At 53.0% G+C, this 8,867-nt stretch overlaps 1 pseudogene; it reads right to left on the bottom strand.

Annotated features, from left to right (window-relative positions):
* Nucleotides 1-514: 514 nt before the first annotated feature.
* On the bottom strand, nt 515-8,720 carry LOC103560038 (free fatty acid receptor 2-like; annotated as a pseudogene).
* Nucleotides 8,721-8,867: the final 147 nt, after the last annotated feature.

The following is an 8,867-nucleotide window of genomic DNA, read 5'->3' as shown; positions in this document are numbered from 1 at the left end:
GACCTGGGTCTTTTGAAAAGACAAGTTAACAGACCTCTGGCAAGACTGACACAAATGCACAACACTGGGAACTGAAAATAGGCCGTAACTACTGAAAAGTCCCCTGACCCGAGATTGTTCACACCAGCTGTGACTCTTCTCTCAAGCACTGTTCTTTCTCTTGCTCCTTATACAGACCTGAGGCAGCCACTGCTTGGGTCAGGGCGCTGGTCCTCCAGGCTCACCTGCAGGATCCCGTCTTGCTCCTCAGACTCTTGCCTGTGCTGGATGTTCAGACCCAGCAGGTGGGACCCCCTTCTGAATCAGGGCTGGAGAGAGAGGAAGAGCTTTGCAGTACATAAGGAAGGCTGCCATCTTACAGACACGGAGTGGGGAGATAAAGAATTCCAAGACTCTGATATTCCAGGATAGAAGGGCTTGTGGCTGACCACGAAGGGGTACCAACCACAAATAAGGAAATGTCGTAAACCACAGGGAACGAAACGAAAACACTCACCCAATGAATGAGTTGGATTTGAGATGCCCACTGCTCTTCTTTGTCTCGTAAGCTAGGCACAGGAGAACTCGCCCTGGTTCTGCTTCATTGTTTTCCTTTTTGAGCCCTCCTCCTCAAAAATGTAAAAGCAAGCCGGCAAACCTAGCCTCCTGTGAAGCTGCCATTGGCCACACCTAAGCTCCTGTTTCTTCTCTCTGCAGCCAGCTCTCCAGCTCTTCTCCTCCAGCACCCTGACAGCGAGCACCCCAGTGCTGCAGCCTCTGTGGCCTTTTATCAAAGACTTTGTGCACAGCTGAGGAGGAGAAATCAGAAATCAAGGGGCCCATGTGAGCATTGAGAGCACTGAGCAACTCTGCGCACACTAAGCAGGTTGACTTCTCCTCGGGAAGAACTCCTCCACATGACACACATTGTAGGTCGCCAAACAGATCAGGAAATTGTAGAGGGCTACAGCAGGCAGCTCCATAGCTTTCCAGCTCTCCCCAGGGCCCCTTGGGGCTGGGAGAGCATGATATGCACAAAGCGCCAGCAGCAGAAGGTGGTGACTACCATGGGGATGAAGAAGAGGATGAGGCGCAGGTCCAGCTGCAGAGGAAACACCATGTCTAGCTGCTCTTGAGTGAATTTCTCGAGGCAGACAGGGAGGCCTGTGGCATCATTCATCGTGCTGTTGGTTGGTAAGTATTGGACAATGATTACAATGCTGCAGTGTCTGAAGGACAAGATCCAGGAGAACAGAGAAGCAGTCACTCCATGCACAGGCTGACGGGACAGCTTGTACTGCTGGGGGAAAGCCACACTGTGGCAGCGCTCGACGCTGATGCCTGCCAGGAGCCACCTGGTGCAGTAGAAGCCACAGCCAGTGAGGGCAGAGTGTGTCGCCCAAGCACTCAACCATGGTGAAGGGCAGCGCGGCAGGAGACAGTCCACCAGCTTCAGGATGAGCAGGAGGTTGTGGACCCGCCCCAGGAAGGCCCAAAGGCCAGGAGGTAGGCAGGGAGACAGATGAGAAAAGATATGATGTAGACCAAGAGGAGTCCCAGGCTTCTGGGACTCGGGGTTATCCTTCCTCAAAAGACAAAAGATGCTGTCGGCATGCTCTCTGACCGTGGATTTCCCAGCCCCAAACCCAAGGGAATCCATTCTCAACTTCACTGCGTCTCCTCTCCCCGCTCCCCCGAGGGATTATTGCTGTCTCTTCAGACTGAGTGCTGTTCCGCTCCTGTGCGCCATGGAGAGGGAAGGCCTCCTCGCTTCCCAACCAAACCACTTCCTTAGCACCGTCCTCCCCTCCATTTCCACCCTCGGAAGGAGGAAAGAAGGAAGGAGGAAAGAAGGAAGGAGGGAAGAGAGGAAGGAGGGGAGAAAGGAAAGAAAGAAGGGAAGGAAGGAAGGGAGGAAAGAAAAGAGGAAGGAAGGAAAGAAGGAAGGAGGAATTAGTCTCCTAAGAATTTTGATGTCTTAGAAGCTCCCCCAGGAAAAGATCTGGGGTCTCCAGGTCCCCACTAGAAATGGCACTTTGTGAGGGCAGTGACGACATCCCTCTTGTTCCCCGTTGTGTCCCCAGCACAGAACTGCGCCTGCCACATAGAAGGTGCTCAGCGAATACCTGTGGACAAAGAATGGCTCCAGGAACTGAGGGATGGAGACAGCCGCTCCATCACAAAGAGGGAGTAGGCCCAAGACGGCCTCGGAGTTTCTCCAAATTCCACTCAGCCAGGCGGTGGCTTTTTTCTCACCTTATCTTTGCCTGTTTTTCTTTTCTCTCCCCAAGTCACTGGGCTTGAACACAAGATTCTCAGCTTCACCTCTGAAAATGGGAATTGGGTTAAGCCCAAGGTGGGTCCCAGATGCCCAGCTTCTTGATTCCATGCTGAGCCATTCAGAGAAGGCCTGTGGGTTTGAGTGGGGTCACAGAAGGGGCCTGAGCTGGTCAGGTGACCGGGGTTAGTCCTGGCCACGCCTCAGATCAGTCCCTTGACTCTGGAAAATCACTCCAAGTCCTCTCAGCATCAGCCTGTTTTCTCCACACCCCACAGAATCAATGATTTCACCAGAACCACCACAATTCCCCGGACGCTGCCTGCAAGTTCACTGTTTCTCTCCCCCCGAAGAGAGCATATGTTTATGTCGATCAAGAGTAACTGTCATCTCCTCTAATTCATCAATAAAAAGTGGATGTTTAAAATCTAACGTGATTCCTCCGTCTGTTACTTGGCATGAAGCGCTGGGGGCCCCTGCGTGTCCCAGCCCCGAAGCGGAGAATCTCGGAAGTAGGGCCAGGCGAAATGGGAGATTCCCGCCTGTGGGGACTGAGCTCGCCTTTTCCTTCCCTCCTGCTCTCACCTGCCCCCAGACCCTCGCCAGCACCGGCTCTCCATTGACTTGTCCTGGCTCGTCTCCCATTTCTGTGACCTCGGGCCCCTCCTCCTTAGGGAGGAAACCTCGCACTCTGCTCCCTCTTTGTGAGTTTATCTACACACACTCCTTCCATCCCATCTCTTCCTTGGGTTGTGATCCCGACGGCCTCTTCACCGGCACAGCAAAGTCGGGGCCCTGCCTTCTCCTGCAGGCAGCCGCATGGCCTTTCAAATGCGTCACTTCTCAGAAGCAGGTGGGGCCTTGTCTAACTAGACAGCTTTTTTCTCTTCCAGGAACAACAGGCTTTTGTATCTGGAAGACTTAAGTGGTCAAAAAGAGGAAGGTCACCAGTTGAGCTTGACCCTCTGGGTCTCCCATCAACTTCTGTCCCCACCAAGCTGATTTCTCTCAGAATCCAGATCACACTTGTTCCTTTGGGCCTCTCCTCCTTCCACTTCCTTTCCACGGGCAATTATTCTGGTAATTTTGCACACTCAGCCACTTCCTGCTCCCTCTGCTCTTTTCCCCCACTTCCTCCCCCATCTTTTCTCTCAAGACCACAGACCCCGTCAGTTTCCTGTTCACTTTCCAGGGGGCTCCAGCTGAAACTTGTTAGTATCTTAAGCGTGGCCTGACTTCCTTTGGTCCATCAGGTCCATTCTTACAAACGTTTCTCCTTGGACTCAGACTATCCTGAGTCCATGTTGCTGCCAGGACAGCTTGGGCTCTGGGCCCCCTCCTGCTCGTTTCTTCCCTGCTGGGCTGCATGCTGCCTGGGCTCCTCTCTCTTCTCACTGTCCCCTCACCAACCTGTGTGGGGTGTGCATTGCTCCCTGGTGGTGTCTCGAGGCAGACGCATGAAGACGTGGACACTCACAGGGGACGCTTTACCTTTCCTGGGGAATGTGTGTCTTGCGCTGGCTGTCTGACCCTGCCAACAGGCACCCTCATCCTTCCCCTGATCCGGGAAGAGTGACCCTCAGCCTAGTGTCTCCTCCAGAAAGGATCTCCTCTCACTTAGCTCATCGCTCCCCGCCTGGCACCGGAGTGGTCTCCCGCCCCTGCAGGCTGGCCCTCCCTAACCCACACGGGGCCTGTCCTGAAATGGGCAGCGGGATGTGGTTTCAGTGCTTGACACACATGGGATGAAGGCAACATAATTATCTTTTGTTCTCTACCAAGTCAATTTGTGCCACTGTCTGCATTCATTTGATTGAGAAATAGAAACTTAGAGGGAAGGCGAAGATTGTTGGATAGGGCCACTCTCATTATCCTAAAAGGCTCTCGGAGGGGCCTCTTTCTCCCTCCCAATCCCCAGCCATGCAGAGCCAGGAACAGAGCCGCAGAATCCTCTCCTCCAGCAGGTGCCAGGACTGACGACACAAGCAAAGAGGAGGTCAGAACCTGTGCTTTTTGCCTTCTCTTATCTCCGTTCTGTCACCCGAGTTACCAGCATTGGGACATTCTTGGTGACGAGGTTCTAGGGTCACCGAGACAGAAAGGGGAATTCAGACTAAGTTGCTTCACAGAGTCAGAAGGCTCCATTGACAGCACAGACAGCTGCACCATGGGAGCAGGCTGTGCAACATCTCACGTCTAACCCCATGAAGTGAGGCCTCAGGTTCATGCACACTAATTTATACAAGTGAGATTCCTCTCTACGATGCTGCACCTTTCACCATCGCTCTGCTCCCCATTATCGATTGCCCTGAGTCTCTGCTCTGTGCAGGGCTCTGCTCCAGGTGCGGGGACCTGAGTGCACAAGACAGACAGTAAACAAGCAAGCCAGGTAATTCCAAGTGAAGGGAGGAAGCCAAAAGGGAGATCGAGAGAGAGAGACTGGCATGGGGCTTTTTGTAGGTAGGGCTCCCAGGGAAGGCCTGGGCTGAGGAGGAGTATGTGAACCAATGAGAAGGAGCCAGCATGTGAAGAGCGTGCCAGGTGGAGGCAACAGCAAGTACCGAAGCCCGTGGTGGGAACGAGTGCGCTGTGTCGGAGGAACAGAAAGCAGGCCAGTGTGGCTGGGCGTAGAGGACAGGGCAGGCTGCACAGCCTTGAGGCTGTGAAGGAGGACGCGGGAGTGAGCTGAGAGCTGACTCTTCTCTGGAGCTGTTTGCCCTCGGATGATGGTTAGCTCATCCGTGGATCTTGTCTTCCTCTCCTGGTCTTTATTATGTCCTGAGAAGTTGCTGCAGCCAGTCAGAACGTGACAGCCCCCTTCTGGTTCAGAGCCCTCCCGAAATCTGGGCGACACAGAGCCTTGGCTGTGCTCCTCAGCATCCAGCAATGACAGATGGGGTGAAGGTCAGATATGGGGATGCTACAAACAGAACGAGTGGGAAACGTTTTAAGATGGTAGAGAACAGAGGTGTCCAGCCATACATACAGCAGCATGCCCCAACAGGGGAGGCAGAGGGAAGGAGGGACACGGGCCCAACCAGGGGACTGGGTTCGAGGTAGGCACTCCTCCCCTTTGCCTTTTGTCTGGGGCCCCCATTCAGCTCAGCCCACTGCAGTTCAACTGGACTCCTTTGAAACCACACAGACAGTCTAAGATCAAGAAACCTCATCTGTTAGGAAATTGAGGTTTTCTAGATGCCGCCCCTCCACCAGCTGCCGCCTCTCCAGGCTCTCGCTTCCAACATCTGGGGAGTGAGACCCCAGGGTACCCAGACTCTGCCACCCCACCCTTCCAGTTGCTCAGACCAAACACCTGCAGGGTATCTTTGAGTCTTCTCCTTCTCTGACATTTACTCCATCAGCAAATCCTTTCCACTCTCCCTTCAATACAGATCCCAGATCCAACCGCTTCTCAGCATACCTGCTGCCACCACCCTGCGCAGGCTCTCACTGCTATCTCTCACCTGTGTTCCCGAGTAATCTGTCTGGTCCCCCTGCCTCTGCTGTTGCCCTCTTCGGTCTCTTCTCCACATAGCAGCCAGAATGGTCCTTCTAAAACGTAAGTAGTCACGTCCCTCCTGCTCAAAATCCCATAGTCTCCTCACCTCTCTCGTTAGAGCCCCAGTCCTTTCAGTGACCTCCAAGTTCCACTGTGTCAGCTTCCTGCCCCTCTCGCTCTCTGACCTCATCTCCTATCCTCTCTCTCCCCTTGTTACTTGGGACCCTTCTCTGGGGGGTGCAATTTGATGATGTCTTTCAAACTTAAAAATCCTGGAGCCGGCCCCATGGCCAACTGGTTAAGTTCGCGTGCTCCACTTCGGCGGCCCTGGGTTTTGCCACTTCGGATCCTGGGTGTGGACATGGCACTGCTCATCAGGCCATGCTGAGGCGGCGTCCCACAGAGCACAACCAGAGGCACTCACAACTAGAATATACAACTATGTCCTGAGGGGCTTTGGGGAGAAGGGGAAAAAAAAAAAGAAGAAGATTGGCAACAGATGTTAGCTCAGGTGGATTAAAAAAAAAAAATCCCATACCATCTGACCCAACAAGTTGACATCTATGAGTTTATTGTATGAATGTGCTTTCCCATGTGCACAAAGAAGTGTGTTCATCACGCTGTTTTTTGTTCTAGTAAAAGACTGGTGACAACCTAGGTCCTTCGGTAAAGGGTCTGGTTAAATACAAGCCATGGGGCATCAATCAGTGGAAATACCACGTATCTGTTCCCAAGAATGAGGCAGAGCTACATAGCCAATGTAAATCAGACTCCAGGATGTACTGTGAACTGAGAACAGCAAGACATAAGAAGAGCGGTTGTCAAGAGAAGGGGACGCACCCCGTGCATTCACTCAGGGGGTCTTTCCAGAGCTGCCCCCAGGGCACAGCAGTTACTCGCACTGGGGAGTGGGCGGTGAACAGCCCGCACTTTGCAGAGCTGACGTCTGATGGCGGCAAGACAGGCATAGATTGATAAACAGATACGTAATATGAAGCCGGGGCTGGGCTGGCGCTAGGAAGACAAAGACTGGAACGGCAGGGTCCTGGGCAGAGAGCAAGGGCAGGCTGAGAAGGCCCTCAGAGAAGGTGACCTTTTAGCACAGACCTGCAAGAAGGAAGAGCACGAGGTGTGAGGCTGTCGGGGCCTTCCGGGCAGAGGGACCGCAAGCCCTGAGCACAGCCACAGGGGGAGGAGGAGGTCAGGACGCCAGAGTGGCTGCAAGGGGATGGAGTGAGGGGAGAGTTGTGGGAACGAGGTCAGAGTGTCCGCAGGCCCAGACAGTGTGTGGCCTCGTGGCCGGGGTCAGGAGGTAGAGTGACAGCCGGAGCACGATGGGCAGAGGCGTGATGTCATCTGCTTCACATTTCCTAAGGACCCTTCTGGATGCTGGGCGAGGAGTACACAGAGGGAAGGGCGGCCCACAAAACTGTCAGCGGTGGTTTGTCTCAGGGGGGAACTGGGTGTTGGGGTAGAATGGAAAAGCCTACCTTTCTCCATATATCCGTCTGTACCGTTAAAAGAAATTTTCTGTGTGTGTGTAATCTTACTCAAAAAATAAATTAAAGGCAAGAAATATATTCACAGCTAGCATTTATTGAGCATTTATTATGAGCTGTGCTGCTCATCACAGTGAACACCTACGATCAAGACGAGATAGTCTGAGTAAGCGGCCAGCAGCGTGGCCACATCGCCTAGCCACAGCCTGTCCGCCTTTTGGGCTGCCCCAGACGGGAGAGTGGATAGGACCAAAGTAGACATAAAAAGAAGAAGGGCAGAGCTACCAGCCTCCCAGCCACTGGATCTCTGAGCCACATCCCCACCCATACTTGGCGTTATCCGGCTTCTGGGTTTTTCCTGGCTGCGTGGATATCAAGCTCTCTGTGCTGTTTTCATGCAGTCTCATTTTTCTGATTACTCGTGGACTGAGCACATCTGAACAGAATGCAGGCTCTCTTAGCTCGTAATCATTGTGCTGGACAGTGTCTCCATGATGGTTCTTAATTGCAACAGAGGCCAACCCTGGCTCATTTAGGGATTCCATGATAAGATGTTGGATAGCTCAGAGATTTGCCAGGAAGGCTGGAGAGCCAGGCTTGGAGAATAAAGGAAGCTGTGCAGCCAAGACCACATTCAAAGTCATGCCACAGATGTAGTGAGATTCAGAATTTGGGCAGGAGTGCCCGACTGGCAACAGAGGAGACAGGCTCGGAAAACAAGGCCCAGCATTATCAGCTTCTCGAGTGGGAGCCAGGCTCTGCTTCCCACCAAGAGTCCTACGTGGGCAGTTGGCTAAACATGGGGAGGCATTTAGATGCTAGGCAACCGAGGGACGATCAGCGTCCTTCCAGCAGGGCCTCTCCAAGGTCAGGGCAGCTCAGATCACTTCCATTTTTTGAGGTTCCCAGGATATGAAAAAAAAGTGATAAAACTCCAAAATGGGATTATAACAGTAGCGCAGCATTCTTGACACAAAATAAGAAATGTGATTGTACTATTCACAAAATAGGTTTAGGATTTTATTTGTTTTTTGACAGAACGCATTACAGGGTAGAGTCAGAGATGGGCCATGGGTTTAAAGTCGGGTCCTGCCAAGCTGTTCCTGCCACTGTGTGTTTAACCTTGTTTGGGGATCATGTCCGAAGAGTAATTGTGAGGCCTGGGCCAGATGCCCTCCAGGCCGGCGCTGTGCTTGGCCCTGGCGTAGGCAGATGATCCAGGGCTGCAATGCTCTGAGAGCAGGATCCGCTCTCGGGCAGCGGCCCCTCCCACACAGGCAATCGGGTTCAGGAGCCAAGAGCTGCCCTCGATGTCGTGCAGATGCCGAATGCCACAGAGACATATTGCTGCACGCTGAGGCCGTCTCAAATTGAACATTACCACGTTAGTGAACCAGCTGGACTTGACAAGACGCAAGTAAACCCTGACTTTACTGTGCCCCCGCACTCCTTCTTCCTGTGGCATCGTTCCGTGCGCGCCATGGCTTCTCAGATAATAGAAAATCCAGTCCAGTTTAATAATCAGATCGCTCCAGGCCAGGGTAATATCGAAATTCTCAATTCTATTCCAAGTAATGCTTCTCCCTCCCAGCTCTGCGTTGCTTCCCTCTCT

Source organism: Equus przewalskii, chromosome 9, assembly GCF_037783145.1.
Source record: "Equus przewalskii isolate Varuska chromosome 9, EquPr2, whole genome shotgun sequence".
In the NCBI taxonomy this organism is placed as follows: domain Eukaryota; kingdom Metazoa; phylum Chordata; class Mammalia; order Perissodactyla; family Equidae; genus Equus; species Equus przewalskii.
This window is presented reverse-complemented; position numbering and strand designations above follow the sequence as displayed.